The sequence below is a fragment of the Euprymna scolopes genome, chromosome 6 (genome assembly GCF_053919585.1).
Source record: "Euprymna scolopes isolate OS-2025 chromosome 6, ASM5391958v1, whole genome shotgun sequence".
Classification (NCBI taxonomy): Eukaryota; Metazoa; Mollusca; class Cephalopoda; order Sepiida; family Sepiolidae; genus Euprymna; species Euprymna scolopes.
In genome coordinates this window covers 41,087,878-41,111,616 of record NC_136487.1, presented here as the reverse complement: position 1 = coordinate 41,111,616, position 23,739 = coordinate 41,087,878, and the positions used below count along the sequence as shown (strand labels likewise).

General features: G+C 32.5%; 1 protein-coding gene across 2 annotated transcripts in view; it reads left to right on the top strand.

Annotated features, from left to right (window-relative positions):
• Positions 1-23,739, top strand: part of LOC145277615 (uncharacterized) — a 578,013-nt gene that overhangs the window by 74,684 nt on the left and 479,590 nt on the right. Inside the window, exon 1 of one of the 2 annotated variants that reach the window (XM_080129146.1) lies at positions 2,104-2,119. The exons of the other annotated variant lie outside the window; for it this stretch is intronic. The gene's annotated coding sequence lies outside the window, so the exon portion shown is untranslated. Of the gene's footprint in view, positions 1-2,103; positions 2,120-23,739 lie in introns of those variants that run through there. 2 annotated transcript variants of the gene reach the window in all.

Genomic DNA, 23,739 nt, shown 5'->3' with positions numbered 1-23,739 from the left:
CGAAACGTTCTGTGTGTTAATGACTATTTATTGTCTAATATGAATAAGATTAATATTAAAGGTGTATATATCAACACAAGAGGCACTCAAGAATAACATCCAGTTGTGGTAAAACTCACGTTTACACTACCCATACTAATTAGGAGGAGAATCTTTACATGATATAATTCTAGTAAGTGACGGAAATTTCATACTGAAGCGTTGTGATATCAGAATTAAATTTGAGGAATCTTTCTTTCTGTATTTTTTTAGATTAGAATTGGTTATTCCTATTAATTGCATTCTTTTGAATAATTTCCTTATTCTGAATGATATTATTATAGCGTTTTGATCATTGTTAACATTCGACATTCTTCCGGTTTATCTAATCGGTCGTGTAGAATCTTTTTTGTCGAACTCAATCATCTGCACGGAATTTAAAAGTATGCATTCATACTATTTTGTTTCCGTACGACTATCGACGACGACCTGGATCTTATTTTATTCAAGAAGGGTTTCATTATATAAAGTATTTCTCCAGTAATACTATATGATTGGATTTTTATGCGAAAATATCGTGTTATATCCTGTTAAATGCCTTAGATATATCTAGGGCTACTGCTCTGGGGTCGGCTACTACTATCCAGTGCACGATATATACGCTCAGTTAGAGTATCTGCAGTAGGGCGGGCTTGCTAATACTGCGTTAACCGCGCTATTCATGTCATAGAATCCATAACACCTGATTTATACGATCAGATTGGTCTGAGCAGCCATCTGCGAGAAAAACACTTAAAGTAGAGGAAATTGAAATTCCCAGATACAAGAAATAGGCCCACGACTTAACATGAAAGCCGCATGAATTAAAATATCATATTTAGTCGTATTTTACTATTGGGCCACGCCAGACTGTCACTAATATATAGTGAGTACATTATAATAATAAATAGAGAATTGTCTAAACACAAAAGGTGCATGAATTAAAAAAATAAATTTACGCGTGAGAATGTTTGTGTACGGATACTTAGCAACCTATATACTAGACGAGCTTTTTATCTACAGACTTGACATTTTATGTATTAATAGGTTTTTATCCGAAAAGAAAAACATCAAAGGTGTCAAAATCGAAAATTTTGTACTTTGGATCATCGGATTTTATGTGTTTGTCAACTGTCCATGCTATCAGGACACATGAATTATGGGGCAAAATAAAATAGGGTTAACTTACGCCATTTATGCCAGGGAGGTGTTTGTTTGGAAAGTGTTAACAGGTGATAAAAGATAGATTTAAGTAGGGACTTATGGTATTACTGAAATATGATATTGCTGAAATATGATATTGCTGAAATATGATATTAATGAAATATGATATTACTGAAATATGATATTGCTAAAATATGATATTACTGAAATATGATATTGCTGAAATATGATATTACTGAAATATGATATTACTGAAATATGATATTGCTGAAATATGATATTACTGAAATATGATATTACTGAAATATGATATTGCTGAAATATGATATTACTGAAATATGTTGTTGCTGAAGTATGATATTACTGAAATATGATATTGCTGAAATATGATATTACTGAAATATGATATTACTGAAATATGATATTACTGAAATATGATATTGATGAAATATGATATTACTGAAATATGATATTGCTGAAATATGATATTACTGAAATATGATATTACTGAAATATGATATTACTGAAATATGATACTGCTGAAATATGATATTACTGAAATATGATATTGCTGAAATATGATATTACTGAAATATGAGTGAATGATAGCTGATAGATGATTACGTGATAAATGTGGACTCAAAGATGTATTTACTTGTTTCCATATCAGAAGAGAAACAGTTCATATTTAAGTAAATGGATATGACTTTTCATGAAAAATTGTAGTTATTTTACATAAACGTAGCCGCTCTTCCTGCTCATTCCTCCTCGCAAATGTTGCTTTTCTTTCAGACAAAGTATGAAAACAAGCTCTTTATTTTTTATATTTACAGATGTTTTTGGTTTACAAATGTAAGCCACCGCTTCAACGGCTTTTTCACACTAAGTCTGTTGTCTTTCCTTATCATTTGATTGCCTGTAACACTCTTTTCGGCTGGTGAGTAAACTTGTTAAATGAACTTTGTTTACGTCATCCAACATTAGTAGTTTCGTCAGTGCCTGTAAAGCAATTACAGCTAATTCGGACAAATAACATTGTCGATCGTTCATTTAACTTACTGATGCTTTACGCTGTCATTTCCTTCTAGAATTATTATTTGTATATTATTTTATGTTGACCTAAAATCTGTCTGGTACACCTTGGGATGTAACCCTCATCTCGACATATAAAATTAAGATACAAGTTATCCGACAACATTATCCAGATCACAGATTCACCCTACCACTCGCACTCGATGGCACAGAACAAAACTAAAATATAATACGAATTTAACTTGTTATTCTGTATGGAGTTACAACAGTTGCTTACGTCTGTTTTTGTGCACAGAATATGTCGTATTGTTTATCCTCGGGCTCTCCTTTTGTTATATCGTACCTTTTGAAGAATAACGGTCGATGAAATAATACAATCAATTCGGTGTTTTCTAAATATAATTTCCGCACTGGAAGTTGCGTTGTCTTTAAACTCACTCGAAAACGACTGCCCATTGTGCCAATAACGTTCCGGCATCGTTTCTAAATTTACGCACAAAGAACCCGGTTTCTTTGTTTTCATAAGAAAAACAAAAGTTATATCCTTTATTCTTCGGTCTAGTGGTTGTGGAAAAAAGTCTTCCGAACATTCTGTGAAGCGAAGTATACTTTTTCCTGTCTAAGAAGGAAATAAAACTTCCAGGGTCCAATGGACTAGGCATTGTCATTTGTCACGTTCTGTCGACACGTTTGAAAATCAGAGATTCTCATACGTTATAATGATGTCGGTACGAAATTGACGAGTCGTTTTGATATGGTTGGAGTTTCTCAAAGCGATGATGCTTAAGCATTTTTCCTCGAAGAAAAATAAATCAATAGGAATAGCAATTCGAGCGAATATGGCGAATTAAGCAGCGATCCAATATAAGCATTTTCGTTAGCGGAAGCTTTTCAAAGTTAGTTATAAAGATATCGGAGAAACAAGTTAAGTACCGATTCATACACGAATGAACATATATGCATATTAAGAGATAGCAAATAATCAATGAACTTATAAATGTATCCGCTATCAAACACATATTTATATAAGCAGAATTAAAGGAACGAAAACACACACACAAATATATATATATATATATATATATATATATATATATATATATATATATATATCAAACACAATTTCACAATTCCAATCATCTAACATCTAAAGTATGTCTATTTATCAGTTAATTAATAAATTAATAAATATGTACGTTAATAATGTTTGTATAAGATTAAAACCTTTATGGCGATTTTGTCCGCTTTTAAAAGAATTACACACATACCCACACATATATTACTATTATTGTTATCATTATTTCATGTTGTATTTACAGGAAAGTTTTATGTATCTATTCACATGATCATTTCAAAACATTAGAATATGATTATAAAACAAGCAAACTAAACACTCCGGGAATGCACGCGGTAACATTATTTTTATACGATAATTTGGTTAGTTTCCGTGACGACAGACCATAGAAAATCCTATATATCTTCGTTGCATGGTTATGTTATAGATTATATATACATATACATATATATATATATATATATATATATATATATATATAGAGAGAGAGAGAGAGAGAGAGAGAGAGAGAAAGAGAGAGAGAGAAAGACTAGGAGATGAAAAGGGAGAAGTAAGAGGATAAGAGAGAGAGAGAGAGAAAGAGAGAGAGAGAGAAAGACTAGGAGATGAAAAGGGAGAAGTAAGAGGATAAGAGAGAGAGAGAGAGATGCATGAATAGCTTCTATTTCACGAGATAAATCCCACATTCAAAAATGTAATACTTCAGGCAAAAGGTTGCATTTAAATCCTTCACCATACACTAAATTATGTGCAAGAGCTCCCCCTTCTAGGCCTGTCAACCTGGCTTTCGGGTAGGGCAAGTTTATTGTTTTTTTTGTGATGCACCCTTACCGGAGAATGTCAATGGGAAATCCCAAATAAATTTTTTAAGCCATAATGCTCCGATTTAAAAGCGCTGGATAGACATTCCTAATTTCTGACTTTGTGTCAGATCATACTGAGGTGGAAATTATGTTTTATAATGTGCTGAAAACATTGTGAGTCATTTGAAATGTAAGATTACAATTAAGTAGTCAATTGCAACATTCATATGTATAAATGTCCTTTGATTTTGTTATAACGCGAAAAGGAGTGATGCAATTAATATACAAGGAATAGAAGCTGTAGCTATTAACAGAACTCATTCTCATTTTCATCACGCGATTAAAACTATTGTTCCAATTAACTTTAATCACAAATGTTTAATGATATTCTGAAACAGACTTTTCTAGAGGAAATGAGTGTTTGCATTGTTTTCATCATATTTAAGGAGTATAAAGTTTATATGTAGATATGTGTTTTTGTAGTGAAAAACTAGATCGTACGAGACATAATCAGCAGTTGAGTTAAAGTGTTTGTATTTTTTTTAAACATTCAAAAACTAAATTTTCACGAGTAACTTTACTAATGCAAAAAATGTCAGAAATTATGCTCATAGGTTTTTACTTCAAGGAATAATAATAATAATAATAATAATAATAATAATAATAATAATAATAATAATGATGATGATGATGATGATGATGATAATAATAATAATAATAAAAATAATAATAACAATAACAATAATAATAACAATAATAATGATAATAATAATAATAATAGTAATAGTAATAATAATAATAATAGTAATAGTAATAATAATAATAATAATAATAGTAATAGTAATAATAATAATAATAATAATAATAGTAATAGTAATAGTAATAATAATAATAATAATAATAATAATAATAATAATAATAATGAAAGCAGCAATAAATATCTAACATAAAAATATCTAATTAATCTACTTTTAAAATTTTTAACTATGAGAATATTTTACGGAACATAATCTGGTCATATTCCACCGAAGAATCTTCCGATAATTCTTATCGCCTTGGAAACATTAGTTGTCTCCCTTTACAAATCGAGTTATTTAGTTATTGTGTTATCTTTTAAATATTATTGTCGACTCGCTAATCATTAATACATATTGAATCACTGATTAATTCATTTACTGTAGTGTTGTTTTTTTTTTTACTACTTAGGAAAATAATGTCAATAAACTTAACAGTCTGCAATATAATTGAGATACACAGAAATAAATGTTGTTTACTGAGTGTTTAATTTTATTTAAATCGAAGGACCTGCGTTAGTCGTTTATTAAACAAAACTTACTTTTAATGTTCATTATTGATACGACTGCTAAATATGACATTTAAAATTGTACGCAAGTCAGTAGCAACGGAGTTAGTACGCGTTTTTCAATGTTTCTACAAGAGTCGATGAGCATAAGTGGAAAGTTTGAGACATTTGTAAAATGAAAAATAATATAATAGATTTTAATTACAATTTGAATAATGATTTTTAAATGAAATTGTATGATAATTTCAATTTCCGTATACATAACTGTTATTTAGCATGTAAATTTATTTTTTAAACATGTTATTAAATAAATAAAATGCAAATTTTGTTAAGGAAATGTATCTTCTACTCTTTATTTTATTTAACTTTTAATTTAGACATAAAAATATTCTCAATAAATGAAATTGATACAAAATAAAAAAAGAACATATAGTTTTCTACTTAATCAAAACACTGGTTGCTTCAACAATAGTAGTCTCTTTTCTGCAGGCGTTATGCAATCAAAATAGGTTTCTATCTCGTGAAAATATGGAGTCTTTCTCTTATACACAACACACACATATAGTATTGTATATGTCAATATTACATGAAGCCTGGCTTAAAATTCGCCAGACGTTATTGTATTTTTATCCCTTTTTAATGTAAATATTTTTCTGCAAATCTAATAATAAAAACAAAATTTATACTAACAAAAAATGACTCTAAAACGAAATTGATCGGATTCAACACCTGAAAGAATTAAAATTACATAAAGGTAAATATAAACGCGTATAAAATATTTCGAAATATACAGAAATTGAAACATTTATATTCTATATCCAAAGTACCGGATTTGACATTAAACATCTCCAAAAATGTCGAAAAAATGTAATAAAACAAATTAAATATACCATGCTTTATAACATTCATGCCTATGATTACGTAGGTTCGCTAATCTATATCACCATATAATATTTTTATTACTCTTCATTAATTCTAATATGACCTTTTAGTAAGAATGAAATGAAATATAAAAAAATTCAAATAAATTACATTTTAATAAATTAAAATTCATATCTAAATTAATTATGTATGATTTAGATGAGATATCAATTAAGAAAATGCATTATAAAGTATTTGTTCTTAAAGCATTTATATATTTATTAATATTTTAGGGAATCGCTAGTGACTTTGATATCGCCAGGATTCTTCCTCCAGAAAAAAGCCAGTTCAACCAATCCAGTGTGAGTGCCCCTTCAGTATATTAATATTACTTCAATATATTAACTATAATTTAATATAATGCTAACAGAGATAACCGGCACTAGCTGAATAGCCTGGCGAACAACTTGCCATAATTTAAATATTGAGCACTTATTGATTACAAAATTTCACTTCGGTGCCGGGCAACGCCGAGCGAATTTTCTTGTAAATTTTGCATTCACATTTGTTTACAGCTGTTTCAATTTATTTAATGCTAACAATATGACTTTTCCTACCACCCAATACATTTGCTTATTTCTTTAATCCATTTCCCAACACGTTTTGAAGTGTTTCTACATATTTTTGAAATGCTTGAAACTTATGACCCCACCCTACCCTGGTCTTTGTTTGACCTTCCCCAACCCCAAACTTTAAAAAAATTCTGACGATTACATGTCTCTTTTACAGCTATGTGATCACGATTCGGGGCATTTTACGCCGAATTTGTATAGGAAGATGACCCCCAACTCTTAAGTTTTTAATTTTTATTATTTTTAAAATATTCCTTTTTTCTTTAAATACCGTTGAAATGTATTAGCAAAAATAGATGTTCGTTTTTAGGAGGAAAACCTCGCTAGTTTAGATCGTTAACAATACCAAATAGTTTTTTTTAAATATGTACATTAATAAAGTAGTTTTTAGCTTTGTTTTTTTTTTCATATCGAAATAATAGTTTTAAAAACTTGGGACGCTAAAAATGTACATGTTTTTAGTGTACATTCGCCAACAATATTTGTTTTAAATATTCTGTTTATACTGTTTAAAATTAAAAATAAAATAGTTTATATTGTTTAAAATTATCAAATCTTCTATAAATATTTGTTCCAAATTAAAAACAAAAAAGGTTTATATTGTTTAAAATTATTGATATTCTATTTACATTGTTTAAAAATTAGAATTATTTTCTGTCTTTTTTTTTTTAAATCAGCATGCTTTATTGTTTATTTTTGCCCAATTTTTATTTGTAATGCAAAAAAATATTTAAAAAGTATTTATAAACGAAGTTAGATGTAATTATGTGTTGATAGTAAAGGAGTTATTTTTCATAAACGCGGTCTCAACAAAATGACAAGCTTATCTGTGCAATTTTAACGTATTTTAACTGTCGATTATAGAGAGTATAAAATACTTTAAATCGTAAACATATTTGTTTTGTTTTTGTTTGACAACAATACGAATATGCAATGGAAACTACACATAAATGTCGCTGCAAAAAAGCAAAATAGATTTACAGTTTTGCCTTATTTGCATATTTTAAGCGCGAAAAAAATATCGATTAAAAACGCTTTCATTACATTGTTTTATTTGCTTACGTTGCGCAGAAGTTTGCAAGCCGAAACATGTAAACCGGATTGATGGTTCCAAAGTTAAAGCAAAGCATTTTGAGTTGTTATAATAAAATAAGTGTATATATATATATATATATATATATATATATATATATATATATATATATATATACATATATATATATATGTATACATATATATATATATATATATATATATATATATTGAGTACCAAAAACTCGCTAATGAAACAAACAAAAAAAAAACCCAATAGATCTTACATTTAAAAGCGATTCATTAGTGCATAAAAATTTAACGGGATATCGTAGCTCAATAGTGAAATACATGCATACAGTTCGATCTTTGTTAAAAAGTTTAGTTACGCTGACAACGGGCGCTGCCCAGAAACACGTGTTCATGGATAATTTTTGTATGCATAAACAATGTTGAATAAATATTAAAATAAATCTATTTAAATATTAAATAAATTAAAGTAATAATAATAACAAAAAAAAAGCCACACAAAATTAGCCAACGCAAATAAACAGTAAAACAAGTAACTTCTCCTTAGGCAAGCGAAAAAATGAAATATAACAGCATAGCTAATAAGAAAAAACTGTTATATAAATCTCAAACGTCTGGTTGTTTGTGTGTTCGTATATTTTCTAAAAACTTTCGTCAGACGCATCGAACCGTGTCGAAATAGATACATTGTCAACGAGCGATCCATCAGGCGCTTATTATCTGACAATTAGAAAAGAAAGATAAATTATGATGTGGTCAACAGGACTATTCCTTGGAAGGGAGGTCACTTTTCACAAAGCAATTTTCGCAAGTCATGCACGCGTAGCTAACTGAAAGCATGTTTAAAAATATATTTTGCAGGATCCGGACGTCATGTCGCCGTGGCCCGGTAGGCAAAAGCGTTTTCTAGTAACGTTTTTTCCCTTCTTTCTCTTTTTGGCGTTTCAGTTCCGGATCTGCTTAACACGGCTATATTTTTTTTGATCACAAGGGCGCTCGCTGCTTCTTTGATTGAAAAAAAGTCATTTATTTTATACATTTAATTTTTAGGATGGGAAAAGTGCACGGGCTCGTGGGGATGTTGGCACCTACTTCTTACGTTTTTTTCTGGGGGGTTCGCAATATACTTAGTATAGCCGCTGTGTTCAAACTGAATTCATGTCCATCCAGGAAACGCCGGGTATCCATGCTTATAAATAAATTAAACCCAATAAATTTGAATAAAAATTATATATATATATATACATATATATATATATATATATATATATACATACAATCTATCTATCTATCTATCTATCTATCCATCTATCTATATATCTATCTATCGCTTCTCTCTCTCTGTCTCTCTCTGTCTGTCTGGCTGTCCGTCTCTCGCTCCCCCTCTCTCTCTCTCTCTCTCTCTCTCTATATATATATATATATATATATATATATATATATATATATGTATGTATATATATAGGGTGACCCCAAAAACGGGCTCCAACTCTAATTAGGCCCCGTTTCTTAATGTTTTGTCCGAATGAAATGAAACTTTGGTCATAACTAGTTTATTATATTCAAAACATCACATCAAAACACTAGGGTCTTTCGCCTTTTTTGCTCCGTTGACTGTTAAATGCTCAGAAAAATAATTGAATGTCCTCGGTTTTTTTTTTTGGTCACCGTGTATACATATGTATACATATATATATATATATATATAATTTTTTCATACATATATTTATATATGTATATATCTACGTATCTAGTGTAGATGTTTAAAGGATTAAAGGATTTTTGAATTCAATTCTGCTGTATTATTGGATTCAATTAAAAATCTATTAAAACTAAATAAACGAACTATTTTTTAGTATTATACACTGACTTACATGCCCACAGACGTCTTTTCTTGGCTTCGTATACACTGTCAACCTCATAAAGCGATAACGTCCTAAATTCGAAATGAGTATTTTAAAATTCGGTATAAGCTTTATAAAATAATGAGGAGAGTTCCTTATCAACCAAACCAGTTTAAAGATATCAGTGGAAGACTATGACGTGAATTATTTAGAGCATCAAAACTACATTGGTATCTCTTAAAAAGAAAGCAGTCATAAGATGTCGGTTCAGTGCTCGCTTATCTAATCGATGAAGGTAATACTAAATTAAAATCCATGCTTAAAGTATCTAGTCTAACATTATTGATCTTTCGTTTTATCTCGTTTAATATCTTGAAATAATCTCCAGAATAAAACCACCATTTAAAATAGAACTTAAGATAATATATGATTATGTGTGATATATATTGTGGATGTATTTATGCGGGATTATTTTTTAATTGAAACAAATATTGTACCACTATTAGAATTATGCCTTTTTTTATTTTGTAAACGTTTCTAATGATATTTTTCTGTTAAAATTAAACAAATGTGTGTTCTCTATGTATCCCCCACGTTTTCGATCGTTCATTGGAAACATGGAGTTGATAAAAGCCAATTTTAATATTAAGGAGAAATATTAGGAACATTTTAAAATTTTAAAGAAAAGACATTACATTCCGCGATGTTAGAATTCTGCTTCCTCATCGAAAACTCCAGCCCGACTTTCCCGCATGTACAAAAGTATACCTACATCCACTGCGAATTAAGAAAAATTTAGCTAATGACACGCAATTAGTATTTCGAAACCAATTAAAACTACACGAATGTTTATTTACTAGAAACTTACAAATAATAAAATTAACAACAATTAAAAATACTTAGCGTAATATAATTTTATCGTGCATCGCTTATAATGTTGTCGCAAATTTCAGTTGCTAATAGCCTTCTTTGAACAACACGACGCAACTCTTAAACTTGTAAATATACATTAAAATCAGCCTGTCATAAAAAAATATGAGAAAGAATACATTATTTTATTATGTAGGCTTTCGCTATGCGTATATTTAGGCAGTAATTACAAATAATAAGACGAACAATAATTTAAAATACTTAACGTATTTTATCGTGCATCGTTTATCATGGTGTAACGAAATTTCAATTGTTAATAATATTTTTGGAACAATATGACGCCATTCTTCAACGTGGTAGAAAAACATTAAAATTACCCCCCCCCCAAGAAAACTGTGAGAAATATATATTATTTTATTTGGTAGACTTTTGCTACGTGAATATTTCGGCAGCAAGTAATTGTCAAAGCATGTTTGTCAATAAAATAATAAGTTTTCTCTTTTCTGGATTTTTCTGCTAATTTTCCCGATTTGCATGAATTTGTGGCGATTTCTAGTAGTAAATTGTGTTGTATATGATTATGTGTCGGCCATTTTTTCTTGCACGCTTTCGAGCAGTAATTATTATGATGGTGGAGTTTCATGTTTTTTTCGGTTGATTTTTTTTATAGATAATCATGTAATTTAATTATTTATTTGATTTGATTAGATTCTATTTTAATTTTTATTTCCTTGTTTAAGTTATCTTATTTTTAACTATGTTGTCCATTAGAGGAAGTAATGAAAAAAAGTGCGGTCGTGTACATATATACATATATATATAAATATATATATATATATATATATATATATAGATAGATATATATATATATAGAGAGAGAGAGAGATAGAGATAGATAGATAGATCAAAAGAAGGAACCAAAGAGAATTCGAGAAATTCTTTTAAAAAAGGGCTTTATAGAGAGAATAAAAATCTCAACAATTGAGGTTAACAGAAGGAAAAAGAAAAAAAAACACACGCAATATAAAAATATATAATGATGCATATAAATCTTATCGTTTATTAAATATAGATATTACATAAATTAGGCGTCCGGGATATATATATGCTCTAATACGCATTATGCTAATGTGTCGCGTTACTGATTTCATTTTTTAATCAATTATATAATTAGATATTTTTTTATTATTCAAGATTTGTTTTCAACTTCGTAATTACATAAACGGTGTTTTTATTGATGGACAGGATTACTATTGAACCGTTTTGTAGGTTTTGGCAATGTGTATATGCATATATATCCCGTAAACCTAATTAATGTAATTCTCCTATTGAATGAATTATTAAATTTATACGCATTAGCATATATCCTTATATCGTCGTGATTTTTTTTCATTTTCTCTCTCTCTCTCTCTCTCTCACTCTCTCTCTATATATATATTTTAAATATACTCATATATATATACATATGTATATATATATATATATAAATAGATAGATAGATAGCTATTAATTGTAAAATGTACTAATAACTATATTTACTCCGATTTCATAAATGTTAGTTATGTTAATATAAAATGAAACCTAATAAACAAAACACAGCTTAACATTTATGAAATAGCAGTAAATACAGTTACGAATATATATATATATATATATATATATATATATATATATATATGTGTGTGTGTGTGTGTGTGTGTGTGTGTGTATCTACTTACATATTTTCTACTAATTTTCTCTGTGTGGGCAATTATTTTGTATTTTATTATTTATTTGCGGTTAATATATGAGAAATAATCTGGCGTTAGATTGCATTGTTTTCTGATGAATTATATGTTAGAATTATTTGGAGGGTTGCCGTTCATGTAAAACGTGTGCAAAATAAGAATTTGATGGTTAGTAAGACATTCTTCAAATTCACATAAGCATTCGTATATTTAATTTGTTTTGGTCAGTGCCGTGTTAACAGTATTGTTGGATTAAAAAAATGACAAAAACAACGAGCCCAATTTTGTTATTGTTGTAAATTAGGGATATGTATTGGTATACAATATTTTGGGAAAATTGTTATTTTATTGAAAAATTTAATTGGATTCGATTATAATAATGTAGATTAATATAGCTGTGATATTTAATATTATTATTAATTACTCACTAGGAGTAGTCGCACAAGCCAACATCAAAGATTTATCTTTGAGAAGAACTTGTGGTGTTCCCAGGAGTCTGAGGGACAAGAAGTATCCCCAGACTTCCAGTACTTTCAACCTCTTCCGATAACCTTTGCAAAAGAATTTGCGTTATCTCAGCAGCCGCTTACCATTGATTTCTCGTTGGCGGCGACAATTCGTCTTCACTGGAATTGTAGTGGCAATAAGTCTCCTCAGGGTCCCAGTCCTCTTTGCACTAATTCAGCCGATGTCTAGTTCCTGCTTTCTCTTCTCGGTCTTTCCATCCTAATTGACCCTCATTATTTAATGTGGTGCCGTTTATAGTTACATTTAGAGAGAGAAAAAAAGGAGGCGACATTTTGAAGTTATACAATTTAAGTTTTCCTGATTCCATGTGATGTTTGTTTGCGTTTGTATCGGTAGCCGTTTCTATGTCCCGTTTGGGTGTAGTTTATGCGTGGTGTTAGTCTCCACATTCAATGATTTTCTAAAATACTTCTGCCGTTTTCATTATTTAAATTCGTTGTATCTTCTCTTCCATCCTTCTGATTCCAATCTCTCCCATTCTTTTTTTAAATTTTTCGACATTGTTTCTAGCGCTCCTACTGTTAGCGGTGTTATATTTATTTGCTTTCATTCTCCAGATCCCGTTGAGTTCTCTAACCAGTTCTGTGTATTTGCTTCGCTTTTCAATCTCCTTGATCTTCACTCTGTGGTCTGCTGAAACGGCAGCATCTACAATATGGCAGGGCTTTTTCTTTTATTAACTATTATGACATCCGGTCTTCTTTCTTGAATGCATTTATCCGTTTGTATATCTATATCCTATGGGAACTTTTGAATTTCATTTTCCAGTACTGCCAGTTTGTCTTTGTACCATTTATCTGTTTGTTCAAGATGCAATTGTTTGCATAACTGCCAATGTACTGCCTTCCCTGCTTGATCGTGTCTATTGTTATATTCTTTTTGAGCTAATTTGTTGCATTCTCTTATTATGTCGTTTATTGTTTCGTTTCTTTTTCCGCAGAGTCTGCATTTGCTGTTTTCTTTTGTCTTGTCGATCCTTACTTTGATGTGGTTGGTTCTAATTACGTTACCTTGTGCAGCTGTTATTAGTTTATTATGATTCATTTTCCTTGTTAATATTTTGTTTTTGTAGCCATTTCCAAGTGTTTTCGTTAGTCTCTTCTTTTGTCATCCTTATTAATCTTCCATGTTCCTGTTTCTCTTCCCATTTTTCTTTCCTCGTCTTATTCCTCGTCTCTTTTTCTATCTTCTTTGTTTCTTCCCTGTCTTTTGCTGCAGTAATTATTTTTTTAGTGTGCTGCATTATGTATTTTTCTCATCCTTTTTTGTATTATTTGCGGATTCTTCTATACAGACCAGCCCACTTCCTTCGTCTTTCCGTTTCACATAGATCGGTCAGCGTCATCAACTTTGGGTGTAATGCATTGTGCATAGTCATGAGTTTCCTGGTCTTCTGGTCGAGATTTCTCACTTCTTCTTTCGTCCAGCTTATCAACGATCCAGGGTATAGTATTCGTGACACCGTGACGAGTTTATTCCAGTAATTAGTTTTCGACTATTTAGTTTGCTTTCGAGGAGTTTTCTTCTGACGTATTACGTTTCTGTTTTCTTTTTTATTTCCGTTGCTTTAATGGCGTTTGCTTCTAGCACTCCCAAGTGTTTGTATTTATCATGTCCACCTAGGGCCTCCATTTTTGTTTGATCGACCAGTACTATACATTTTCTTGCTTCCAGTTTTCCAATCCTGATGGTCAGCAGTGCGCACTTTACCATACAGAATTCCATTTGGATACTCTGGCTAAAAATTCTAGTCGTGTTTATTAGTGTTTCTAGTTTTGTCGTTATTTTTGGAAACAGTTTTAGGTCATCCATGTACATTAGGTGATCTATTCTTTCTTCTGTGTTAATGAACTTGTATCTGGCTTGCCATTTTCTTAGGATGTTTTTCAGGAGCATCCTAGCTATAATGGACAGAAATGATAGAGGATCACCTTGAACGTTCACTCTTTGCATTTTGATTTCAGTTATGTATTGTCCATCGCCTGTCAGTTCAAGTCTCCATATTTTCATTGCATTTTCTATCAGATTGGTTATATTACTTAGTATTCTGTACATTCTCAGGAATTCCTTTGTTCTATATATAATTGTGGCACAGTGACATGTTTCTTTCCATGCCAACCGGTTATAACCGATGACATATTGACTCATTTGTGCTGCCATGTGCCTATCGTTTGATATCGTTTATTCCCCCGGGGCGCTGGTTATGTGAACAGGACGTTACTCAGCCAAGTTACTGTCCCTTGGCAAACGATAGTGTTATATAATAGGTCATGTGTTCCTCTTTTTCCTTTTTGGCATCCTTTTTGGCATCATTTTTGTTCCTCTGGAAGTAGTTCTGTTATGAAGGAGCTGAGAATTTGTTCTTCTACTTGTGCAGTGAGTATGTTTTACATCGTGGGTAAACAAGTTATAGGTCTGTAGTTGCTGGGGATGGTCTCTTTTTCTGTATTGTTTTGCACCAATATTTTTTTTACATGGAATCATCACTTATCAAGGCCCGGAAGCCACTCGGGGATAATGGTTATTTGTGTACAATAATCAATGGGATAATATCGTAGTAATAGTTGATATTGGAGATTTTATAAAGCGTCTTACTTAAGGGGGCAATTAATCAGGAATTAGTTTATTTTGGACTTAAAGACGTCCAAGGTGTAGCCAGGTGAGAAACAGACAAACAGAAGAGAGTTCCACAGGCGTGCACTTCTCAGAAAAAACTACGTTCATGGAATCTACGTTTTGATTTAGGCACAGATAAAGTGTGGGGGAAATTATTGACAGTGGTTTTAGCTAGACGGGTGTTTATCATGAGGGATTGGCAAGGAGGGACCAGAGATTGGAGCTCGGACGAGAACTTGCCATGGAAATAACGATAAAACAAAGACAGTCTCGCAACGTCTCTTCTGTGGGAGAGAGGTTGCAGGGAAGAGAAGAGAGCATCCTCCACCAAGCCACGAAGTCTATTTTGTATTATGTCAAGGCAGGATAGGCAGTTTTTTGAAGCTCCAGCTGAGATGTGGCAGCAGTACTCTATCTTTGGACGCACTTGGCTTTTATAGAGATAGAGAATTGTATCGGTATTGAGATATCTTCTGGAGCGGTAGAAGGATCCCACTATTTTCCCAGTGGCCCGGGCAACAGACTTGCTATATATATTCGATTTCAGATCAGGAGTAAAGATCTAACCAAGAAACTTGTCAAAACATGAAGCCTCCCCGAGACGAGAGCCATCCATTTCAATTGATGCTTGATGATGTAAGGTTAGGAGCTTGGTTTTAGATGCATTAAAAGTAACCAGCCATCTCTTTCCCCACTGAACCACGCGCTCAAGATCAGAGGAGAGGGAATCAGAGACAACTTTGCCATTTACGGCCTTTAATGTGTTGGTGTAGATGGTCGTGTCATCAGCATATATGTCAACGAATGATTTAAGTATGTGTTTTGGGAAACCATTGACATAGATCAGGAAGAGAGTTGGGCCCAGGATGGACCCCTGAGGGACTCCAGCATTAATACTGTGCGCCTCTGATTGTTGCCCGTAAATCACTACCCTCATGAACCTATCAGAGAGAAATGATTTAATTATTGAAAAAACATTTCCAGTTATACCGTAGCTGGAAATCTTGTGAAGTAGGCCCTTATGCCAACCCCTATCGAAGGCCTTTGATATGTCAGGAGCAATTGCCTAAGAAAGGAAGCTTTGTCGAGAGATTCACTAATCCTGTGGGATATAACTGTTAGCACATCAGCTGTAGATCTAGCAGAACGGAAACCATATTGCATGTCACTAATGATGGTATTTCTGCTGAGGTGGTTGACTACTTCTTTATTTAATATTGATTCCTGTAACTTACTCATGACACACAAGAGACGTATTGGTCTGTACTGTGAGGGAGATGACTTTTCACCCGAATTCTTAAATACAGGTTTTCGAGGGTGTTGGAAAGAACTTCACCTTAAGGAAACAGATTTGAAAGTATGAAAGCAAGTTCTGGTCGAAGCTTTTTCAATACTATAATTGGAATGCCGTCTGAGCCAGTTGCTTTACTGGAATCAAGGTTCTTTATTAGTTTGTCGACCTCATGCACAGATATTTGTATGTTGGATAGTGTATTGTCAGTTGTAGGAGGAAATGCGTGGAGTTCATGACCTTCGTTGTAGAGGGTAGAGTTAGCTGCAAAGTTCTTGACAAATAGTTTGGCCTTGTCTGATGCTGATGAGATGACCGCAGCTTCATTGATGATGGTTGAGATATAACGCACGCCTCTCTTCAGGATCCTGTTTGCTATTTGCCAAAACTGGTGGGAATCAAGCCGTTGCTGAGCTACTTTGGATTTGACGGACTGAGCATATAGCTCTCTTGCATTTTTATTACTCTTTTACAGTGGTTGTTAGCAGTCCTAAAGGCAGCTTTAGTCTCAGTACATCTATTACGGTGGGGAGCTATGGAAAAAGTGATTTCTGTGCGCAATGGCAGCAGCACGTTCAGGGGAAAACCATGGCTGGCTGTTAGGTTTTCGTTGGAATTTTTTGGATGGTATGAATCGGTCATTCGGTCAGGTCTGATACTATAGAAGATACATCCTTTTTAAACATGGAATGCAGAGGTAGATCAGATATGAATGTACGGAAGCTATCCCAGTCAGCCGTAGAGTATCGATATAAAGTACGTTGGAGAGGTACATCTGAAGACATATTTCATTTTTATGTTAAGTGATATAACTGTATGGTCGGAGGATCCCAGGGGAGATAGAACGGAACATGAACATAGCTCAGGGGAAGTTATAAGAAAAGGGTCTAGAAGGCGTGCATACTGACCAGTAGTATCGGACACACGGGTGGGTTCCTGAACAATCTGTGAGGTCATAGGCAATGGCAAAATCCTGACAGAACCTCCCCTCATCATCTGTCTTATTTGAGTGGGTCAGCGATTCCACATTATGGACATTGAAGTTACCGCAAATGTGAATGGTAGCCGAAGGATGAGCAGACAGGATGTGGTCAATTTTCTCAGATATACTCTTAAGGGCAGTAACCCCGCTGTTGTAGGGGCGATAAAGGGCAAATATGAATGCTGTGGTGTAAGCAAGTGCAATCCGGAAGCACATATAAGGTAAATTAGGGTCTTTTCTGGAGATATCTCTAGAACACGGAAACCATCTTTAATGTTTATAGTCTCATCCCTTTGTCCACAAAGTCCTCTTTTTCTGTTATCTTGTGTTTTATCTATATTTGCTTTGGTGTGGTTGGCTTTTATCGAGTTGTCTTTTTCTTCTTCTTCTTCTTCTTCTTCTTCTTCTTATTATTATTATTATTATTATTATTATTATTATTATTATTATTATTATTATACTAGTGTTCATTTGTGTCGCGTTATTGATGTCAGTTTTCATAAACGATATTTTTTAAAGAAATCTTTATCATTAAAGGCTTGTTTTCAACTTTGTAATTCAATAACATGTGTTTTCCAGATAGTCAAAATTAAAAATTGACCGGTTTATTAGGTTTTGACAATGTTTTCATTAGCAGTGCAATCGTAAGACTTCATAATTTTAAAGATAATATCATAAACTAGTCGTGTTTTTTAAGTAAATGTCTACGATATGTCAGTAGGCGTATCAATTATAATTCCAAAGAATAGGATTTCATATTCACCTTAGTTCTACAATGTGTTTAAAATAATTGTTTGCAAAAGTATCGATTGTATACGTATTTAGTCAATATTATTAGCTAAAATACAATATTATCCACATAGCCTTCATATATAGCAGAGTTTATATTGTCAATAAATATTATGTTTACTAGATTTGATACATAGCATTCACCAAAACATGCCCCAAGGATAAGAACGCATTGAAAACATGTGAATTTCAATGTAAATATATCCTTGACGTCATTAAATGAAACTTTCGTGACGAAAATAAACGTTTCTCCATATGTTTTATTCATCCAAATTATTAGAAGAGACAAACTACTGTATTTATTATTGATAATTTATATTGATATTTATTATTGATAATTTATATTGATATTTATTATTGATAATTTATATTGATATTTATTATTGATAATTTTATCGGGCATTTATTTTTGCATAGAGGTTGGAACGATAAATTTGTCGCCCTAAAATTATACTACAGTTTTATTTTAAAACTTTTATTGAAAAAATCAATTCAAATAACTGGATTACATAGGAGAGCTGGCATCTAATCAAGGTAGCATCCTCCAGTCTGCCACAATACCGGTCTGGAACAGGGAGCATTCCTTTTTCAAAAGCGCCGCCAATAGCTCGGCGAATACTTGACGGATGGTGGCGATCAGGCTGGCTTTGATGTTGTGAGAGGTTATGATGGTGGTATTCTCGACGTATGATCAAACAAAGTCGTCCAACGCGTAAAAGTCGGGGAAAGAAGGGGCCAGTGAGAGAAGGGTACAAAGTGATAACACTTCTCAAGCCAAGCTAGGTATCTTTTGACTTTTGGGCCAACGACGAGTTATGCTGCCACACCCAGAGTCTGCCAGCGGCCGCCTGATTGCACCAGGGGATTACAACGCTCTGCACCACATCCCGGTGTTGAATTTCAGCTTCTAAGATGTGAAGTGGCATGGTGTAGTCCTCACTTGAAACCGCGCCGAAGCTCATAACCGTAGCTGAAAACATTGTTGAGCTGTTCCTTCAAACGTTGAACTGTTCAGATTTGCATTTCGAGGGTGCTGGCAATGCTCCTGTGATAACTTCGATGATAAGAGAGCCCGAGTTGTTAAGCGACGCATCTTCGATCTCGCTCGTTGAACATTGTGTGACTTTATGGGTTAACTTTATATTACCTACGGTTATACGGGCTGATAAATTCACTCACGAGTTTTGTTAATGAATATATGGGGTATAATCTGAGGATATAATGAGTCGTAAAGCGAAATAAGGTTGATGATTCCGTATAAATAATCAAATTTGTAACCGGAGGATACTTTTAGGGATTTGGTAAAACCGATGTGTGCATTACTATAAGTGATAAGTCTGTTAACTTGTATCTTTTATGGATTATTACGCTTAAATATATCCGGTGACATGCAAGATCATTGCAGGTATCTTATGGTCTGTTATGTTCAGAATTCTGGCTAATATTTGGTAAGTAGCGTCTTGTAAAGTAGTTTACGTTTTATGTGGACGGAAAATAAAAAAGGATTTATTGAATTTATTTTCATCAACGTTAAATATTGCTAAAGTATTGGATAGTTCAATTTAATATTTTGTTGCGTAATCTTTGTTTTATTTCACTGTTGTCAGTCGCATTCTACAGTTGATCACAGTGCTTTTACACTTATCTCACGTTGTTTTACTCCATTTTCCCTAGTACTTTTAAGTTTTAATGCTGCATACAACTATAGCAATATTACAAGATACTATTTAAAATATCAGGCAAATATGGCGAATATAAACTTGAGTTATAACAAGACATACAATTATCAACTACTTATTCGTGTCACTGTATATGCAACTGAGCGCGGACGCACCAGCAACTAACGTATGCAAAAGACCGAAAAGTATGGTCGGTGACATGCAGCAAGGAAGTAAGAATAAACACTTTATGAAAAAGAAAATGTGGCCCGACGAGGATAGAAATAAATGAGTTACAAGCGTGATCAAGGGAACGACAGAGAAAGACGTGCCTCATTATGACCGGGGAACGGAGAATGCAACGTGTTCGATACGGCAGAGGTTTGTAAGGCACATTGAAGTAAGGGAAAACTTTTTTAATAAGAGAAAAGAAAGTATCTATGAATAAATGACTGTTGATTCCACTAAAAAAAAGTGAGTCGAAATTTTTCTTTGTTATGTTTCGTTGCGATTCTCTGCATACAACTTGTGGGGCTAGTGTGTTGTATATAATAACTACCGTATACCATCACACACACATACACCCCAACACACACACACACACATATATATATATGTTACATGATAAGGGCTGTCCCCTTTTAATGTAAGTATAAAAATGGAGAATTTAGTTTAAAATGAAAACGAAATAGCAATAGACAAATTCGAACCTCGTAATTTAGTTTAGAAATAGATTACGTGTGAAAATTTAAAAATGTAAAACAAACATTTGTTTAGAATAGAGATAAATATTTCAAGGAAAGAATGTGAACTCTTAAGTTTTTATGAAATTTTAAATTGAAAGAATGCAGCTTATAAGATAATGTTTTTAACATATTGAATATAGGTTAAAAGTCCTTTTGTAGAAATAGGAAAAGTTTTGGACACGTATGTCCATAACACGTGAAAGAAGGCACACGTTTTAACATGTGTATGACGTAACGGAAAATAGAAAGTTCTAGGACTAGAGAAAAACTTTACTTAGAGTTAGACAGTCAGTGAAAAAACTTAGAGAGAGTCAGACGTCTAGAAGCGAGACGTCACTTCAAGAAAAAAAATGTGAGACTTTGAATTCTTGGTGATGGAAACACGGCCGTGTGACGAAATAAACCATCAAGTGTTTTTTGTAAAGCCTGCCTTGTGTCTTATGATTCTTACAAAAGGGTAAAGTGGAATTGTATTATATATTTGTGTTATATGTCTTTACATACACGTCTCAACATCATCATGTCCGAACTGTCTGAACACTATGTCCTCACTCAAAGAGCTTTTTTCTTCTCCTTCTTCTTCAACACATCTAAGAATGAACATTTTAATATCTCTAAGTCTCTATACAACAAAAATCTCTCTCTCTCTCTCTCTCTCTCTCTCTCTCGGAGTCTTTCAACATCCCTCACTGTAATAAGACTCTTTCTAAGCATCTCTCTCTAAGACTCTTTTATATAAACCCCTATAAAACACTCATATATATATATATGTATATATATATATATATATATATATATATATATATATATATATATATATATATATATATATATTAGTGTGTTCCTGCGGCTGTGTGTCTGTATGTGTATTCAAGAACCCTCTTGACTTGGAAATTTTAGCATGATATTTAAAGTTTGAATTAAAACTTTTAATATAATACTAAAACCTTCAAGTCAAGCGGGTCTTTCACATCGGGTACTATTCTAACGCCATCATTTGATTCCTTGTTATGGAAAGTAAACTATTTCTGCTTAATACCAGGTATTCATAGGCCACATGTTGTTATAGTTTTTTTCTTGAGTGAATATACTTTCTTATTTGATATTATTTGTACTGATAGAATCGCTGGTTGGTTCGCTGCCATAATGTTATTTTAATTGATACGACAATTATTCGAACTATCTTTCGTTATAACATAGATAAAAATCGCACGAAAACCTATATTCAAATGAGTGCTTTATAGAAATGTTATTCGATAAAGCTTTCAAATTCATGCTATGTATTTTGTTATTTATTACACAAGATCAGATAATTCGTTTTTAAAGCATAACAACTGGTGCATTCATTTGATATAGACAACGAATATTACTATTAAAATCAAATGTTAGGTTAATGTGTCATTAGTCATTTGCAATGCATTTGATACAAAATGAATTTTGAATTAATCTCTATTTTTTAATTCTTAGCTATTTACGTTTATTATATTTGTATATTTATAAACATTGATCAAAATGCAAATAATCTTTCGTGATTTAAAAAGCATTTTTTTACTCCCTGGTTCATATAATAATATAAATTATTCATAACATAATAAGAACTGTTTTAAATAATGTATTTCTTAATTAATTGTAATATTTCATATTTTCATATAATTGGAGTACAATCAAGTATTGATCCGTATAATTAATCATAATTAATGAATGCATAACAGCATTAATTAAACAGCAATCAATACACAGATTATTTCGTTGCGTATCAATTATCAAGCTTTCCATATCGCTGAACATTAATAAGCTAAAATCATTCGTTTTATAATGATTTACTGTCTTAATTATTGCCAATAAACCCGTGGATGATAACTATCTCTGTTGATTACGTACTGAGTATATAATTCGGAATTATTCTTTTTTTTATTTTTACACAGTGATCACCACTTATCAAGGCCCGGATGCCACTCATGGATAAGGGTTATTGCAAGTACATTACGTTAGTGTGGAGATTTGATGAAGTATTTACTTAAGGGGGCGGTTTATTAGGAATTTGCTAACATTGGACTTGAAGACATCCACGTTGTAGTCCGGTGGGAAGCAGGCAGACGGAACAGAGTTCCACAGGCGTGCAGTTCTAAGAAAGAAGCTTTGTTCATGGAATCCGCGTTTTGATTTAGGCACAGATATAGAGTGGGGGACATTTTTCACAGTGAATTCAACGAGACGGGTGTTTTTCGTGAAAGATTGGCGAGGGGGGACCAGAGATTGGAGTTCAGACGAGCGCCTGCCATGGAAATAACGATAACACAAGGATAGGCTCGCAACGTCTCTTCTGTGGGAGAGAGGTTGCAGAGTAGAGAAAAGGGCGCCCCCCACTAAGCCACGAAGTTTATTTTGTACTCTGTCAAGGCAGGATGGGCTGTTTTTAGCAGCTCCTGCCCAGATATGGACACAGTATTCCATCCTTGGGCGTACTTGGCTTTTATATAGATAGAGAATTGCATCAGTAGTGAGATATCTTCTGGAGCAGTAGAAGGATCCCACTATCTTTCCAGCGACCTTGGCAACAGACTTAATGTACGTGTTCCATTTAAGATCCGGAGTAAAGGTCAAACCCAGAAGCTTGTCAAAACACGGGGCCTCACCCAGACGAGAGCCATCCATCACAATACCAGATGAGGATCAGAGCGTTGATGATGTAAGGATAGAAGTTTGGTTTTGGATGCATTACAGGTAAACAGCCACGC